Source organism: Anas platyrhynchos, chromosome 33 (assembly GCF_047663525.1).
Source record: "Anas platyrhynchos isolate ZD024472 breed Pekin duck chromosome 33, IASCAAS_PekinDuck_T2T, whole genome shotgun sequence".
Lineage (NCBI taxonomy): Eukaryota > Metazoa > Chordata > Aves > Anseriformes > Anatidae > Anas > Anas platyrhynchos.
In genome coordinates this window covers 3,229,669-3,250,881 of record NC_092618.1, presented here as the reverse complement: position 1 = coordinate 3,250,881, position 21,213 = coordinate 3,229,669, and positions in this window count along the sequence as shown.

The following is a 21,213-nucleotide window of genomic DNA, read 5'->3' as shown; positions in this document are numbered from 1 at the left end:
AGAAAAAACAACAGAAACTAAGAAATTCCCAAGAAAACCACCCGAAACTCACTTGATCTTCTCCAAAACCCAGAATCCACTACCATTTCTCTTTACGACAAACGAGAACCCAACGAAACCCAACGGACACCCCAAAACACGTCAAAAACACCCCAAACAAGAAGAGGATCAAACCCAAAAACGAAAGAAAACCCCAAAAGCCATAGATCCACCCCAAAAGTCACCCTAATCCAACCTGATGTTCTCCAAAACCCACAATTTACACTTTTTCACCATGATGACAAACATGAACCCAACTAAAATACAACGGAGACCCAAAACACGTCAAAAACACACCAAACAAGAACTGCATACGAAGAAAAATCAACTTAAACTAAGAAATTCCCACAAAAACCAATCGAAACTCACCTGATCTACTCCAAAAACCACAATCCACTCCCCTTTAGCTTTACGACCAAGGAGAACCTAACGAAACCCAATGGAGACACCAAAACACAACAAAAACACCCCAAACAAGAACAGGATCAAACCCAAAAACGAAAGAAAACCCCAAAAGCCATAGATCCACCCCAAAAGTCCCCCTAAACCTACCCGATGTTCTCCAAAACCCAAAATTTACACTTTCTCAACATGATGACCAACATGGACCCAACTAAAACCAAACGGAGACCCCAAAACACGTCAAAAACACCCCAAACAAGAACAGGATCAAACCCAAAAACGAAAGAAAACCCCAAAAGCCATAGATCCACCACAAAATTCCCCCTAAACCTACCTGATGTTCTTCAAAACCCACAATTTACACTTTCTCACCATGATGACAAACATGAACCCAACTAAAATACAACGGAGACCCAAAACACGTCAAAAACACCCCAAACAAGAACTGCATACGAAGAAAAATCAACTTAAACTAAGAAATTCCCACAAAAACCAATCGTAACTCACCTGATCTACTCCAAAAACCACAATCAACTCCCCTTTAGCTTTACGACCAAGGAGAACCTAACGAAACCCAATGGAGACACCAAAACACAACAAAAACACCCCAAACAAGAACAGGATCAAACCCAAAAACGAAAGAAAAACCCAAAAGCCATAGATCCACCCCAAAAGTCCCCCTAAACCTACCCGATGTTCTCCAAAACCCAAAATTTACACTTTCTCACCATGACGACCAACATGGACACAACTAAAATCCAACGGAGACCCCAAAACACGTCAAAAATTGCCACAAAAAGGACAGGATCACACCCAAAACTGAACGAAATTCCCCAAAAACCATAGATCTACCCCAAAAGCACCCTAAACCTACCTGATGTTCTCCAGAAACCACAATTTACACTTTTCCAACACGATAACCAACTCGAACCCAACTAAAACACAACGGAGACCCCAAAACACATCAAAAACACCCCAAAAAAGAACTGCATCAGAACAAAAAACAACAGAAACTAAGAAATTCCCACGAAAACCACCCGAAATTCACCTGCTCTTCTCCAAAACCCACAATCCACACCCATTTACCTTTACGACCAAGGAGAACCCAACGAAACCCAACGGAGACCCAAAAACACGTCAAAAACACCCCAAACATGAACTGCATAAGAAGAAAAAACAAATAAAACTAAGAAATTCCCACGAAAAACAATCTAAACTCACCTGATCTTCTCTAAATCACACAATCCACTCCCCTTTAAATTTACGACCAACGAGAACCTAACGACACCCAATGGAGACACCAAAACACATAAAAAACAACCAAAACAAGAACAGGATCAAACCCCAAAACGAAAGAAAAACCCAAAAGCCATAAATCCACCCCAAAAGTCCCCCTAAACCTACCTGATGTTCTCCAAAACCCAAAATTTACCATTTCTCACCTTGACGACAAACATGATCCCAACTAAATCCCAACGGAGACCCCAAAACATGTCAAAAAGTGCCCCAAAAAGAACAGGATCAACCCCAAATCTGAAAGAAATTCTCCAAAAACCATAGATCTACCCCAAAAGCACCCTAAAACTACCTGATGTTCTCCAAAAACCACAATTTACAATTTTCCAACACGATGACCAACATTAACCCAACAAAACCACAACGGAGACCCCAAAACACAACAAAAACACCCCAAACAAGAACTGCATCAGAAGAAAAAACAACAGAAACTAAGAAATTCCCAAGAAAACCACCCGAAACTCACTTGATCTTCTCCAAAACCCAGAATCCACTACCATTTCTCTTTACGACAAACGAGAACCCAACGAAACCCAACGGACACCCCAAAACACGTCAAAAACACCCCAAACAAGAACAGGATCAAACCCAAAAACGAAAGAAAACCCCAAAAGCCATAGATCCACCCCAAAAGTCACCCTAATCCAACCTGATGTTCTCCAAAACCCACAATTTACACTTTTTCACCATGATGACAAACATGAACCCAACTAAAATACAACGGAGACCCAAAACACGTCAAAAACACACCAAACAAGAACTGCATACGAAGAAAAATCAACTTAAACTAAGAAATTCCCACAAAAACCAATCGAAACTCACCTGATCTACTCCAAAAACCACAATCCACTCCCCTTTAGCTTTACGACCAAGGAGAACCTAACGAAACCCAATGGAGACACCAAAACACAACAAAAACACCCCAAACAAGAACAGGATCAAACCCAAAAACGAAAGAAAACCCCAAAAGCCATAGATCCACCCCAAAAGTCCCCCTAAACCTACCCGATGTTCTCCAAAACCCAAAATTTACACTTTCTCAACATGATGACCAACATGGACCCAACTAAAACCAAACGGAGACCCCAAAACACGTCAAAAACACCCCAAACAAGAACAGGATCAAACCCAAAAACGAAAGAAAACCCCAAAAGCCATAGATCCACCACAAAATTCCCCCTAAACCTACCTGATGTTCTTCAAAACCCACAATTTACACTTTCTCACCATGATGACAAACATGAACCCAACTAAAATACAACGGAGACCCAAAACACGTCAAAAACACCCCAAACAAGAACTGCATACGAAGAAAAATCAACTTAAACTAAGAAATTCCCACAAAAACCAATCGTAACTCACCTGATCTACTCCAAAAACCACAATCAACTCCCCTTTAGCTTTACGACCAAGGAGAACCTAACGAAACCCAATGGAGACACCAAAACACAACAAAAACACCCCAAACAAGAACAGGATCAAACCCAAAAACGAAAGAAAAACCCAAAAGCCATAGATCCACCCCAAAAGTCCCCCTAAACCTACCCGATGTTCTCCAAAACCCAAAATTTACACTTTCTCACCATGACGACCAACATGGACACAACTAAAATCCAACGGAGACCCCAAAACACGTCAAAAATTGCCACAAAAAGGACAGGATCACACCCAAAACTGAACGAAATTCCCCAAAAACCATAGATCTACCCCAAAAGCACCCTAAACCTACCTGATGTTCTCCAGAAACCACAATTTACACTTTTCCAACACGATAACCAACTCGAACCCAACTAAAACACAACGGAGACCCCAAAACACATCAAAAACACCCCAAAAAAGAACTGCATCAGAACAAAAAACAACAGAAACTAAGAAATTCCCACGAAAACCACCCGAAATTCACCTGCTCTTCTCCAAAACCCACAATCCACACCCATTTACCTTTACGACCAAGGAGAACCCAACGAAACCCAACGGAGACCCAAAAACACGTCAAAAACACCCCAAACATGAACTGCATAAGAAGAAAAAACAAATAAAACTAAGAAATTCCCACGAAAAACAATCTAAACTCACCTGATCTTCTCTAAATCACACAATCCACTCCCCTTTAAATTTACGACCAACGAGAACCTAACGACACCCAATGGAGACACCAAAACACATAAAAAACAACCAAAACAAGAACAGGATCAAACCCCAAAACGAAAGAAAAACCCAAAAGCCATAGATCCACCCCAAAAGTCCCCCTAAACCTACCTGATGTTCTCCAAAACCCAAAATTTACCATTTCTCACCTTGACGACAAACATGATCCCAACTAAATCCCAACGGAGACCCCAAAACATGTCAAAAAGTGCCCCAAAAAGAACAGGATCAACCCCAAATCTGAAAGAAATTCTCCAAAAACCATAGATCTACCCCAAAAGCACCCTAAAACTACCTGATGTTCTCCAAAAACCACAATTTACAATTTTCCAACACGATGACCAACATTAACCCAACAAAACCACAACGGAGACCCCAAAACACAACAAAAACACCCCAAACAAGAACTGCATCAGAAGAAAAAACAACAGAAACTAAGAAATTCCCAAGAAAACCACCCGAAACTCACTTGATCTTCTCCAAAACCCAGAATCCACTACCATTTCTCTTTACGACAAACGAGAACCCAACGAAACCCAACGGACACCCCAAAACACGTCAAAAACACCCCAAACAAGAACAGGATCAAACCCAAAAACGAAAGAAAACCCCAAAAGCCATAGATCCACCCCAAAAGTCACCCTAATCCAACCTGATGTTCTCCAAAACCCAAAATTTACACTTTTTCACCATGATGACAAACATGAACCCAACTAAAATACAACGGAGACCCAAAACACGTCAAAAACACACCAAACAAGAACTGCATCAGAAGAAAAAACAACAAAAACTAAGAAATTCCCACAAAAAAACAATCGAAACTCACCTGATCTCCTCCAAAACCCACAATCCACACCCCTTTAGCTTTACGACCAAGGAGAACCTAACGAAACCCAATGGAGACAGCAAAACACGTCGAAAACAACCCAAACAAGAACAGGATCAAACCCAAAAACGAAAGAAAACCCCAAAAGCCATAGATCCACCCCAAAAGTCCCCCTAAACCTACCCGATGTTCTCCAAAACCCACAATTTACATTTTCTCAACATGACGACCAACATGGACCCAACTAAAACCAAACGGAGACCCCAAAACACGTCAAAAATTGCCCCAAAAAGGACAGGATCACACACAAAACTGAAAGAAATTCCCCAAAAACCATAGATCTACCCCAAAAGCACCCTAAACCTACCTGATGTTCTCCAAAACCCACAATTTACACTTTTTCACCATGATGACAAACATGAACCCAACTAAAATACAACGGAGACCCAAAACACAACAAAAACACCCCAAACAAGAACTGCATACGAAGAAAAATCAACTAAAACTAAGAAATTCCCACAAAAACCAATCGAAACTCACCTGATCTACTCCAAAACCCACAATCCACTCCCCTTTAGCTTTACGACCAAGGAGAACCTAACGAAACCCAATGGAGACACCAAAACTCAACAAAAACACCCCAAACAAGAACAGGATCAAACCCAAAAACGAAAGAAAACCCCAAAAGCCATAGATCCACCCCAAAAGTCCCCCTAAACCTACCCAATGTTCTCCAAAACCCAAAATTTACACTTTCTCACCATGACGACCAACATGGACACAACTAAAATCCAACGGAGACCCCAAAACACGTCAAAAATTGCCACAAAAAGGACAGGATCACACCCAAAACTGAAAGAAATTCCCCAAAAACCATAGATCTACCCCAAAAGCACCCTAAACCTACCTGATGTTCTCCAGAAACCACAATTTACACTTTTCCAACACGATAACCAACTCGAACCCAACTAAAACACAACGGAGACCAAAAAACACGTCAAAAACACCACAAACAAGAACAGGATCAAACCCAAAAACGAAAGAAAACCCCAAAAGCCATAGATCCACCCCAAAAGTCCCCCTAATCCTACCCGATGTTCTATAAAACCCACAATTTACACATTTTCACCATGACGACCAACATGAACCCAACTAAAACCCAACGGAGACGCCAAAACATGTCAAAAAGAGCCCCAAAAAGAACAGGATCAACCCCAAAAAGAGAAGAAAACCCCAAATACCATGAATCCATTCCTAAAGTCCCCCTAAGCCTACCTGAAGTTCTCCAAAACCCACAACTTACAATTTTCCAACACGATGACCACGGAAAACCCAACAAAACCCAATGGAGACCACAAAACACATAAAAAACATCTGAAACAAGAACAGGATCACCCCCAAAAATTAAATAAAACCCAAAACCATAGATCCACCCCAAAAGTCCCCCTAAACCTATCCGATGTTCTCCAAAACCCACAATTTACACTTTCTCACAATGACGACCAACATGAACCCAACTAAAACCAAACGAAGACCCCAAAACACAACAAAAACACCCCAAACAAGAACTGCATACGAAGAAAAATCAACTAAAACTAAGAAATTCCCACAAAAACCAATCGAAACTCACCTGATCTCCTCCAAAACCCACAATCCACTCCCCTTTAGCTTTACGACCAAGGAGAACCTAACGAAACCCAATGGAGACACCAAAACACAACAAAAACACCCCAAACAAGAACAGGATCAAACCCAAAAACGAAAGAAAACCCCAAAAGCCATAGATCCACCCCAAAAGTCCCCCTAAACCTACCCGATGTTCTCCAAAACCCAAAATTTACACTTTCTCAACATGATGACCAACATGGACCCAACTAAAACCAAACGGAGACCCCAAAACACATCAAAAACACCCCAAACAAGAACAGGATCAAACCCAAAAACGAAAGAAAACCCCAAAAGCCATAGATCCACCACAAAATTCCCCCTAAACCTACCTGATGTTCTTCAAAACCCACAATTTACACTTTCTCACCATGATGACAAACATGAACCCAACTAAAATACAACGGAGACCCAAAACACAACAAAAACACCCCAAACAAGAACTGCATACGAAGAAAAATCAACTTAAACTAAGAAATTCCCACAAAAACCAATCGAAACTCACCTGATCTTCTCTAAATCACACAATCCACTCCCCTTTAACTTTACGACCAAGGAGAACCTAACGAAACCCAATGGAGACACAAAAACACAACAAAAACACCCCAAACAAGAACAGGATCAAACCCAAAAACGAAAGAAAACCCCAAAAGCCATAGATCCACCCCAAAAGTCCCCCTAAACCTACCCGATGTTCTCCAAAACCCAAAATTTACACTTTCTCAACATGATGACCAACATGGACCCAACTAAAACCAAACGGAGACCCCAAAACACGTCAAAAACACCCCAAACAAGAACAGGATCAAACCCAAAAACGAAAGAAAACCCCAAAAGCCATAGATCCACCACAAAATTCCCCCTAAACCTACCTGATGTTCTTCAAAACCCACAATTTACACTTTCTCACCATGATGACAAACATGAACCCAACTAAAATACAACGGAGACCCAAAACACAACAAAAACACCCCAAACAAGAACTGCATACGAAGAAAAATCAACTTAAACTAAGAAATTCCCACAAAAACCAATCGAAACTCACCTGATCTACTCCAAAAACCACAATCAACTCCCCTTTAGCTTTACGACCAAGGAGAACCTAACGAAACCCAATGGAGACACCAAAACACAACAAAAACACCCCAAACAAGAACAGGATCAAACCCAAAAACGAAAGAAAAACCCAAAAGCCATAGATCCACCCCAAAAGTCCCCCTAAACCTACCCGATGTTCTCCAAAACCCAAAATTTACACTTTCTCACCATGACGACCAACATGGACACAACTAAAATCCAACGGAGACCCCAAAACACGTCAAAAATTGCCACAAAAAGGACAGGATCACACCCAAAACTGAACGAAATTCCCCAAAAACCATAGATCTACCCCAAAAGCACCCTAAACCTACCTGATGTTCTGCAGAAACCACAATTTACACTTTTCCAACACGATAACCAACTCGAACCCAAATAAAACACAACGGAGACCCCAAAACACATCAAAAACACCCCAAAAAAGAACTGCATCAGAACAAAAAACAAGAGAAACTAAGAAATTCCCACGAAAACCACCCGAAATTCACCTGCTCTTCTCCAAAACCCACAATCCACACCCATTTACCTTTACGACCAAGGAGAACCCAACGAAACCCAACGGAGACCCAAAAACACGTCAAAAACACCCCAAACATGAACTGCATAAGAAGAAAAAACAAATAAAACTAAGAAATTCCCACGAAAAACAATCGAAACTCACCTGATCTTCTCTAAATCCCACAATCCACTCCCCTTTAACTTTACGACCAACGAGAACCTAACGAAACCCAATGGAGACCCCAAAACACGTCAAAAACACCCCAAACAGGAAGAGGATCAAACCCAAAAACGAAAGAAAACCACAAAAGCCATAGATCCACCCCAAAAGTCCCCCTAAACCTACCCGATGTTCTATAAAACCCACAATTTACACCTTTTCACCATGACGACCAACATGAACACAACTAAAACCCAACGGAGACCCCAAAACACGTCAAAAAGAGCCCCAAAAAGAACAGGATCAACCCCAAAAACAGAAGAAAACCCCAAATACCATGAATCCATTCCTAAAGTCCCCCTAAGCCTACCTGCAGTTCTCCAAAACCCACAACTTACAATTTTCCAACACGATGACCACGGAAAACCCAACAAAACCCAATGGAGACCACAAAACACATAAAAAACATCTGAAACAAGAACAGGATCACCCCCCAAAATTAAATAAAACCCAAAACCATAGATCCACCCCAAAAGTCCCCGTAAACCTATCCGATGTTCTCCAAAACCCACAATTTACACTTTCTCACCATGACGACCAACATGAACCCAACTAAAACCAAACGGAGACCCCAAAACACGTCAAAAACACCCCAAACAAGAACTGCATAAGAAGAAAAAACAACTAAAACTAAGAAATTCCCACGAAAACAATCGAAACTCACCTGATCTTCTCTAAATCACACAATCCACTCCCTTTTAACTTTACGACCAACGAGAACCTAACGACACCCAATGGAGACACCAAAACACATAAAAAACAACCAAAACAAGAACAGGATCAAACCCCAAAACGAAAGAAAAACCCAAAAGCCATAGATCCACCCCAAAAGTCCCCCTAAACCTACCTGATGTTCTCCAAAACCCAAAATTTACCATTTCTCACCTTGACGACAAACATGATCCCAACTAAATCCCAACGGAGACCCCAAAACATGTCAAAAAGTGCCCCAAAAAGAACAGGATCAACCCCAAATCTGAAAGAAATTCTCCAAAAACCATAGATCTACCCCAAAAGCACCCTAAAACTACCTGATGTTCTCCAAAAACCACAATTTACAATTTTCCAACACGATGACCAACATTAACCCAACAAAACCACAACGGAGACCCCAAAACACAACAAAAACACCCCAAACAAGAACTGCATCAGAAGAAAAAACAACAGAAACTAAGAAATTCCCAAGAAAACCACCCGAAACTCACTTGATCTTCTCCAAAACCCAGAATCCACTACCATTTCTCTTTACGACAAACGAGAACCCAACGAAACCCAACGGACACCCCAAAACACGTCAAAAACACCCCAAACAAGAACAGGATCAAACCCAAAAACGAAAGAAAACCCCAAAAGCCATAGATCCACCCCAAAAGTCACCCTAATCCAACCTGATGTTCTCCAAAACCCAAAATTTACACTTTTTCACCATGATGACAAACATGAACCCAACTAAAATACAACGGAGACCCAAAACACGTCAAAAACACACCAAACAAGAACTGCATCAGAAGAAAAAACAACAAAAACTAAGAAATTCCCACAAAAAAACAATCGAAACTCACCTGATCTCCTCCAAAACCCACAATCCACACCCCTTTAGCTTTACGACCAAGGAGAACCTAACGAAACCCAATGGAGACAGCAAAACACGTCGAAAACAACCCAAACAAGAACAGGATCAAACCCAAAAACGAAAGAAAACCCCAAAAGCCATAGATCCACCCCAAAAGTCCCCCTAAACCTACCCGATGTTCTCCAAAACCCACAATTTACATTTTCTCAACATGACGACCAACATGGACCCAACTAAAACCAAACGGAGACCCCAAAACACGTCAAAAACACCCCAAACAAGAACAGGATCAAACCCAAAAAAGAAAGAAAAACCCAAAAGCCATAGATCCACCACAAAATTCCCCCTAAACCTACCTGATGTTCTCCAAAACCCACAATTTACACTTTTTCACCATGATGACAAACATGAACCCAACTAAAATACAACGGAGACCCAAAACACAACAAAAACACCCCAAACAAGAACTGCATACGAAGAAAAATCAACTAAAACTAAGAAATTCCCACAAAAACCAATCGAAACTCACCTGATCTACTCCAAAACCCACAATCCACTCCCCTTTAGCTTTACGACCAAGGAGAACCTAACGAAACCCAATGGAGACACCAAAACACAACAAAAACACCCCAAACAAGAACAGGATCAAACCCAAAAACGAAAGAAAACCCCAAAAGCCATAGATCCACCCCAAAAGTCCCCCTAAACCTACCCAATGTTCTCCAAAACCCAAAATTTACACTTTCTCACCATGACGACCAACATGGACACAACTAAAATCCAACGGAGACCCCAAAACACGTCAAAAATTGCCACAAAAAGGACAGGATCACACACAAAACTGAAAGAAATTCCCCAAAAACCATAGATCTACCCCAAAAGCACCCTAAACCTACCTGATGTTCTCCAGAAACCACAATTTACACTTTTCCAACACGATAACCAACTCGAACCCAACTAAAACACAACGGAGACCAAAAAACACGTCAAAAACACCACAAACAAGAACAGGATCAAACCCAAAAACGAAAGAAAACCCCAAAAGCCATAGATCCACCCCAAAAGTCCCCCTAATCCTACCCGATGTTCTATAAAACCCACAATTTACACATTTTCACCATGACGACCAACATGAACCCAACTAAAACCCAACGGAGACGCCAAAACATGTCAAAAAGAGCCCCAAAAAGAACAGGATCAACCCCAAAAAGAGAAGAAAACCCCAAATACCATGAATCCATTCCTAAAGTCCCCCTAAGCCTACCTGAAGTTCTCCAAAACCCACAACTTACAATTTTCCAACACGATGACCACGGAAAACCCAACAAAACCCAATGGAGACCACAAAACACATAAAAAACATCTGAAACAAGAACAGGATCACCCCCAAAAATTAAATAAAACCCAAAACCATAGATCCACCCCAAAAGTCCCCCTAAACCTATCCGATGTTCTCCAAAACCCACAATTTACACTTTCTCACAATGACGACCAACATGAACCCAACTAAAACCAAACGAAGACCCCAAAACACAACAAAAACACCCCAAACAAGAACTGCATACGAAGAAAAATCAACTAAAACTAAGAAATTCCCACAAAAACCAATCGAAACTCACCTGATCTCCTCCAAAACCCACAATCCACTCCCCTTTAGCTTTACGACCAAGGAGAACCTAACGAAACCCAATGGAGACACCAAAACACAACAAAAACACCCCAAACAAGAACAGGATCAAACCCAAAAACGAAAGAAAACCCCAAAAGCCATAGATCCACCCCAAAAGTCCCCCTAAACCTACCCGATGTTCTCCAAAACCCAAAATTTACACTTTCTCAACATGATGACCAACATGGACCCAACTAAAACCAAACGGAGACCCCAAAACACATCAAAAACACCCCAAACAAGAACAGGATCAAACCCAAAAACGAAAGAAAACCCCAAAAGCCATAGATCCACCACAAAATTCCCCCTAAACCTACCTGATGTTCTTCAAAACCCACAATTTACACTTTCTCACCATGATGACAAACATGAACCCAACTAAAATACAACGGAGACCCAAAACACAACAAAAACACCCCAAACAAGAACTGCATACGAAGAAAAATCAACTTAAACTAAGAAATTCCCACAAAAACCAATCGAAACTCACCTGATCTACTCCAAAAACCACAATCCACTCCCCTTTAGCTTTACGACCAAGGAGAACCTAACGAAACCCAATGGAGACACAAAAACACAACAAAAACACCCCAAACAAGAACAGGATCAAACCCAAAAACGAAAGAAAACCCCAAAAGCCATAGATCCACCCCAAAAGTCCCCCTAAACCTACCCGATGTTCTCCAAAACCCAAAATTTACACTTTCTCAACATGATGACCAACATGGACCCAACTAAAACCAAACGGAGACCCCAAAACACGTCAAAAACACCCCAAACAAGAACAGGATCAAACCCAAAAACGAAAGAAAACCCCAAAAGCCATAGATCCACCACAAAATTCCCCCTAAACCTACCTGATGTTCTTCAAAACCCACAATTTACACTTTCTCACCATGATGACAAACATGAACCCAACTAAAATACAACGGAGACCCAAAACACAACAAAAACACCCCAAACAAGAACTGCATACGAAGAAAAATCAACTTAAACTAAGAAATTCCCACAAAAACCAATCGAAACTCACCTGATCTACTCCAAAAACCACAATCAACTCCCCTTTAGCTTTACGACCAAGGAGAACCTAACGAAACCCAATGGAGACACCAAAACACAACAAAAACACCCCAAACAAGAACAGGATCAAACCCAAAAACGAAAGAAAAACCCAAAAGCCATAGATCCACCCCAAAAGTCCCCCTAAACCTACCCGATGTTCTCCAAAACCCAAAATTTACACTTTCTCACCATGACGACCAACATGGACACAACTAAAATCCAACGGAGACCCCAAAACACGTCAAAAATTGCCACAAAAAGGACAGGATCACACCCAAAACTGAACGAAATTCCCCAAAAACCATAGATCTACCCCAAAAGCACCCTAAACCTACCTGATGTTCTGCAGAAACCACAATTTACACTTTTCCAACACGATAACCAACTCGAACCCAAATAAAACACAACGGAGACCCCAAAACACATCAAAAACACCCCAAAAAAGAACTGCATCAGAACAAAAAACAAGAGAAACTAAGAAATTCCCACGAAAACCACCCGAAATTCACCTGCTCTTCTCCAAAACCCACAATCCACACCCATTTACCTTTACGACCAAGGAGAACCCAACGAAACCCAACGGAGACCCAAAAACACGTCAAAAACACCCCAAACATGAACTGCATAAGAAGAAAAAACAAATAAAACTAAGAAATTCCCACGAAAAACAATCGAAACTCACCTGATCTTCTCTAAATCCCACAATCCACTCCCCTTTAACTTTACGACCAACGAGAACCTAACGAAACCCAATGGAGACCCCAAAACACGTCAAAAACACCCCAAACAGGAAGAGGATCAAACCCAAAAACGAAAGAAAACCACAAAAGCCATAGATCCACCCCAAAAGTCCCCCTAAACCTACCCGATGTTCTATAAAACCCACAATTTACACCTTTTCACCATGACGACCAACATGAACCCAACTAAAACCCAACGGAGACCCCAAAACACGTCAAAAAGAGCCCCAAAAAGAACAGGATCAACCCCAAAAACAGAAGAAAACCCCAAATACCATGAATCCATTCCTAAAGTCCCCCTAAGCCTACCTGCAGTTCTCCAAAACCCACAACTTACAATTTTCCAACACGATGACCACGGAAAACCCAACAAAACCCAATGGAGACCACAAAACACATAAAAAACATCTGAAACAAGAACAGGATCACCCCCCAAAATTAAATAAAACCCAAAACCATAGATCCACCCCAAAAGTCCCCCTAAACCTATCCGATGTTCTCCAAAACCCACAATTTACACTTTCTCACCATGACGACCAACATGAACCCAACTAAAACCAAACGGAGACCCCAAAACACGTCAAAAACACCCCAAACAAGAACTGCATAAGAAGAAAAAACAACTAAAACTAAGAAATTCCCACGAAAACAATCGAAACTCACCTGATCTTCTCTAAATCACACAATCCACTCCCTTTTAACTTTACGACCAACGAGAACCTAACGACACCCAATGGAGACACCAAAACACATAAAAAACAACCAAAACAAGAACAGGATCAAACCCCAAAACGAAAGAAAAACCCAAAAGCCATAGATCCACCCCAAAAGTCCCCCTAAACCTACCTGATGTTCTCCAAAACCCAAAATTTACCATTTCTCACCTTGACGACAAACATGATCCCAACTAAATCCCAACGGAGACCCCAAAACATGTCAAAAAGTGCCCCAAAAAGAACAGGATCAACCCCAAATCTGAAAGAAATTCTCCAAAAACCATAGATCTACCCCAAAAGCACCCTAAAACTACCTGATGTTCTCCAAAAACCACAATTTACAATTTTCCAACACGATGACCAACATTAACCCAACAAAACCACAACGGAGACCCCAAAACACAACAAAAACACCCCAAACAAGAACTGCATCAGAAGAAAAAACAACAGAAACTAAGAAATTCCCAAGAAAACCACCCGAAACTCACTTGATCTTCTCCAAAACCCAGAATCCACTACCATTTCTCTTTACGACAAACGAGAACCCAACGAAACCCAACGGACACCCCAAAACACGTCAAAAACACCCCAAACAAGAACAGGATCAAACCCAAAAACGAAAGAAAACCCCAAAAGCCATAGATCCACCCCAAAAGTCACCCTAATCCAACCTGATGTTCTCCAAAACCCAAAATTTACACTTTTTCACCATGATGACAAACATGAACCCAACTAAAATACAACGGAGACCCAAAACACGTCAAAAACACACCAAACAAGAACTGCATCAGAAGAAAAAACAACAAAAACTAAGAAATTCCCACAAAAAAACAATCGAAACTCACCTGATCTCCTCCAAAACCCACAATCCACACCCCTTTAGCTTTACGACCAAGGAGAACCTAACGAAACCCAATGGAGACAGCAAAACACGTCGAAAACAACCCAAACAAGAACAGGATCAAACCCAAAAACGAAAGAAAACCCCAAAAGCCATAGATCCACCACAAAATTCCCCCTAAACCTACCTGATGTTCTTCAACACCCACAATTTAAACTTTCTCACCATGATGACAAACATGAACCCAACTAAAATACAACGGAGACCCAAAACACTACAAAAACACCCCAAACAAGAACTGCATACGAAGAAAAATCAACTTAAACTAAGAAATTCCCACAAAAACCAATCGAAACTCACCTGATCTACTCCAAAAACCACAATCCACTCCCCTTTAGCTTTACGACCAAGGAGAACCTAACGAAACCCAATGGAGACACCAAAACACGTCAAAAACACCCCAAACAAGAACAGGATCAAACCCAAAAACGAAAGAAAACCCCAAAAGCCATAGATCCACCCCAAAAGTCCCCCTAAACCTACCCGATGTTCTCCAAAACCCAAAATTTACACTTTCTCACCATGACGACCAACATGGACACAACTAAAATCCAACGGAGACCCCAAAACACGTCAAAAATTGCCACAAAAAGGACAGGATCACACACAAAACTGAAAGAAATTCCCCAAAAACCATAGATCTACCCCAAAAGCACCCTAAACCTACCTGATGTTCTCCAAAAACCACAATTTACACTTTTCCAACACGATAACCAACTCGAACCCAACTAAAACACAACGGAGACCCCAAAACACATCAAAAACACCCCAAAAAAGAACTGCATCAGAACAAAAAACAAGAGAAACTAAGAAATTCCCACGAAAACCACCCGAAATTCACCTGCTCTTCTCCAAAACCCACAATCCACACCCATTTACCTTTACGACCAAGGAGAACCCAACGAAACCCAACGGAGACCCAAAAACACGTCAAAAACACCCCAAACATGAACTGCATAAGAAGAAAAAACAAATAAAACTAAGAAATTCCCACGAAAAACAATCGAAACTCACCTGATCTTCTCTAAATCCCACAATCCACTCCCCTTTAACTTTACGACCAACGAGAACCTAACGAAACCCAATGGAGACCCCAAAACACGTCAAAAACACCCCAAACAGGAAGAGGATCAAACCCAAAAACGAAAGAAAACCACAAAAGCCATAGATCCACCCCAAAAGTCCCCCTAAACCTACCCGATGTTCTATAAAACCCACAATTAACACCTTTTCACCATGACGACCAACATGAACCCAACTAAAACCCAACGGAGACCCCAAAACACGTCAAAAAGAGCCCCAAAAAGAACAGGATCAACCCCAAAAACAGAAGAAAACCCCAAATACCATGAATCCATTCCTAAAGTCCCCCTAAGCCTACCTGCAGTTCTCCAAAACCCACAACTTACAATTTTCCAACACGATGACCACGGAAAACCCAACAAAACCCAATGGAGACCACAAAACACATAAAAAACATCTGAAACAAGAACAGGATCACCCCCCAAAATTAAATAAAACCCAAAACCATAGATCCACCCCAAAAGTCCCCCTAAACCTACCCGATGTTCTCCAAAACCCAAAATTTACACTTTCTCACCATGACGACCAACATGAACCCAACTAAAACCAAACGGAGACCCCAAAACACGTCAAAAACACCCCAAACATGAACTGCATAAGAAGAAAAAACAACTAAAACTAAGAAATTCCCACGAAAACAATCGAAACTCACCTGATCTTCTCTAAATCACACAATCCACTCCCTTTTAACTTTACGACCAACGAGAACCTAACGACACCCAATGGAGACACCAAAACACATAAAAAACAACCAAAACAAGAACAGGATCACCCCCAAAAAACGAAAGAAAAACCCAAAAGCCATAGATCCACCCCAAAAGTCCCCCTAAACCTACCTGATGTTCTCCAAAACCCAAAATTTACAATTTCTCACCTTGACGACCAACATGATCCCAACTAAAACCCAACGGAGACCCCAAAACACGTCAAAAAGAGCCCCAAAAAGAACAGGATCAACCCCAAATCTGAAAGAAATTCTCCAAAAACCATAGATCTACCCCAAAAGCACCCTAAAACTACCTGATGTTCTCCAAAAACCACAATTTACACTTTTCCAACACGATGACCAACATTAACCCAACAAAACCACAACGGAGACCCCAAAACACAACAAAAACACCCCAAACAAGAACTGCATCAGAAGAAAAAACAACAGAAACTAAGAAATTCCCAAGAAAACCACCCGAAACTCACTTGATCTTCTCCAAAACCCAGAATCCACTACCATTTCTCTTTACGACAAACGAGAACCCAACGAAACCCAACGGACATCCCAAAACACGTCAAAAACACCCCAAACAAGAACAGGATCAAACCCAAAAACGAAAGAAAACCCCAAAAGCCATAGATCCACCCCAAAAGTCCCCCTAAACCTACCCGATGTTCTCCAAAACCCAAAATTTACACTTTCTCACCATGACGACCAACATGGACACAACTAAAATCCAACGGAGACCCCAAAACACGTCAAAAATTGCCACAAAAAGGACAGGATCACAACCAAAACTGAAAGAAATTCCCCAAAAACCATAGATCTACCCCAAAAGCACCCTAAACCTACCTGATGATCTCCAAAAAACACAATTTACACTTTTCCAACAAGATAACCAACTCGAACCCAACTAAAACACAACGGAGACCACAAAACACGTCAAAAAGAGCCCCAAAAAGAACAGGATCAACCCCAAGAACAGAAGAAAACCCCAAATACCATGAATCCATTCCTAAAGTCCCCCTAAGCCTACCTGCAGTTCTCCAAAACCCACAACTTACAATTTTCCAACACGATGACCACGGAAAACCCAACAAAACCCAATGGAGACCACAAAACACATAAAAAACATCTGAAACAAGAACAGGATCACCCCCCAAAATTAAATAAAACCCAAAACCATAGATCCACCCCAAAAGTCCCCGTAAACCTATCCGATGTTCTCCAAAACCCACAATTTACACTTTCTCACCATGACGACCAACATGAACCCAACTAAAACCAAACGGAGACCCCAAAACACGTCAAAAACACCCCAAACAAGAACTGCATAAGAAGAAAAAACAACTAAAACTAAGAAATTCCCACGAAAACAATCGAAACTCACCTGATCTTCTCTAAATCACACAATCCACTCCCTTTTAACTTTACGACCAACGAGAACCTAACGACACCCAATGGAGACACCAAAACACATAAAAAACAACCAAAACAAGAACAGGATCACCCCCAAAAAACGAAAGAAAAACCCAAAAGCCATAGATCCACCCCAAAAGTCCCCCTAAACCTACCTGATGTTCTCCAAAACCCAAAATTTACAATTTCTCACCTTGACGACCAACATGATCCCAACTAAAACCCAACGGAGACCCCAAAACACGTCAAAAAGAGCCCCAAAAAGAACAGGATCAACCCCAAATCTGAAAGAAATTCTCCAAAAACCATAGGTCTACCCCAAAAGCACCCTAAAACTACCTGATGTTCTCCAAAAACCACAATTTACACTTTTCCAACACGATGACCAACATTAACCCAACAAAACCACAACGGAGACCCCAAAACACAACAAAAACACCCCAAACAAGAACTGCATCAGAAGAAAAAACAACAGAAACTAAGAAATTCCCAAGAAAACCACCCGAAACTCACTTGATCTTCTCCAAAACCCAGAATCCACTACCATTTCTCTTTACGACAAACGAGAACCCAACGAAACCCAACGGACACCAATAAACACGTCAAAAACACCCCAAACAAGAACAGGATCAAACCCAAAAACGAAAGAAAACCCCAAAAGCCATAGATCCACCCCAAAAGTCCCCCTAAACCTACCCGATGTTCTCCGAAACCCAAAATTTACAATTTCTCACCATGACGACCAACATGAACAAAACTAAAATCCAACGGAGACCCCAAAACACATCAAAAATTGCCACAAAAAGGACAGGATCACCCCCAAAACAGAAAGAAATTCCCCAAAAACCATAGATCTACCCCAAAAGCACCCTAAACCTACTTGATGTTTTCCAAAAACCACAATTTACACTTTTCCAACAAGATAACCAACTCGAACCCAACTAAAACACAACGGATAGCCCAAAACACGTAAAAAACACCCATAAGAAGAACTGCTTCAGAACAAAAAACAACAGAAACTAAGAAATTCCCACGAAAACCACCCGAAACTCACCTGATCTTCTCCAAAACCCACAATCCACACCCATTTAACTTTACGACCAAGGAGAACCAAATGAAACCCAACGGAGACCCAAAAACACGTCAAAAACATCTCAAACAAGAACAGGATCACACCCAAAAATTAGGTAAAAACCCAAAGCCATAGATCCACCCCAAAAGTCCTCCTAAACCTATCCGATGTTCTCCAAAACCCACAATTTACACTTTCTCACCATAACGACCAACATGAACCCAAGTAAAACACAACGGAAACCCCAAAACACGTCAAAAACACCCCAAACAAGAACTGCATAAGAAGAAAAAACAACTAAAACTAAGAAATTCCCACGAAAACAATCGAAACTCACCTGATCTTCTCTAAATCCCACAATCCACTCCCCTTTAACTTTAGGACCAACGAGAACATAACGAAACCAAATGGAGACCCCAAAACACGTCAAAAACACCCCAAACAGGAAGAGGATCAAACCCAAAAACGAAAGAAAACCCCAAAAGCCATAGATCCACCCCAAAAGTCCCCCTAAACCTACCCGATGTTCTATAAAACCCACAATTTACCCTTTCTCACCATTACGACCAACATGAACCCAACTAAAACCCAACGGAGACCCCAAAACACGTCAAAAATAGCCCCAAAAAGAACAGGATCAACACAAAAAAAAACAGAAGAAAAGCCCAAATACCATGAATCCATCCCTAAAGTCCCCCTAAGCCTACCTGAACTTCTCCAAAAACCACAATTTAAACTTTTCCAACACAATGACCACGGAAAACCCAACGAAACCCAATGGAGACCACAAAACACATAAAAATCACCCCAAACAAGAACAGGATAACCCCCAAAAATTAAAGAAAACCCCAAAGCCATAGATACAACCCAAAAGTCCCCCTAAACCTACCTGATGTTCTGCAAAACCCACAATTTACACATTTTCACCATGACGACCAACATGAACCCAACTAAAACCAAACGGAGACCCCAAAACAGTCAAAAAGAGTCCCAAAAAGAACAGGATCAACCCAAAAAAAAAGAAGAAAACCACAAATACCATGAATCCATCCCTAAAGTCCCCCTAAGCCTACCTGCAGTTCTCCAAAACCCACAACTTACAATTTTCCAACACGATGACCACGGAAAACCCAACAAAACCCAATGGAGACCACAAAACACATAAAAAACATCTGAAACAAGAACAGGATCACCCCCCAAAATTAAATAAAACCCAAAACCATAGATCCACCCCAAAAGTCCCCGTAAACCTATCCGATGTTCTCCAAAACCCACAATTTACACTTTCTCACCATGACGACCAACATGAACCCAACTAAAACCAAACGGAGACCCCAAAACACGTCAAAAACACCCCAAACAAGAACTGCATAAGAAGAAAAAACAACTAAAACTAAGAAATTCCCACGAAAACAATCGAAACACACCTGATCTTCTCTAAATCACACAATCCACTCCCTTTTAACTTTACGACCAACGAGAACCTAACGACACCCAATGGAGACACCAAAACACATAAAAAACAACCAAAACAAGAACAGGATCACCCCCAAAAAACGAAAGAAAAACCCAAAAGCCATAGATCCACCCCAAAAGTCCCCCTAAACCTACCTGATGTTCTCCAAAACCCAAAATTTACAATTTCTCACCTTGACGACCAACATGATCCCAACTAAAACCCAACGGAGACCCTAAAACACGTCAAAAAGAGCCCCAAAAAGAACAGGATCAACCCCAAATCTGAAAGAAATTCTCCAAAAACCATAGGTCTACCCCAAAAGCACCCTAAAACTACCTGATGTTCTCCAAAAACCACAATTTACAATTTTCCAACACGATGACCAACATTAACCCAACAAAACCACAACGGAGACCCCAAAACACAACAAAAACACCCCAAACAAGAACTGCATCAGAAGAAAAAACAACAGAAACTAAGAAATTCCCAAGAAAACCACCCGAAACTCACTTGATCTTCTCCAAAACCCAGAATCCACTACCATTTCTCTTTACGACAAACGAGAACCCAACGAAACCCAACGGACACCCCAAAACACGTCAAAAACACCCCAAACAA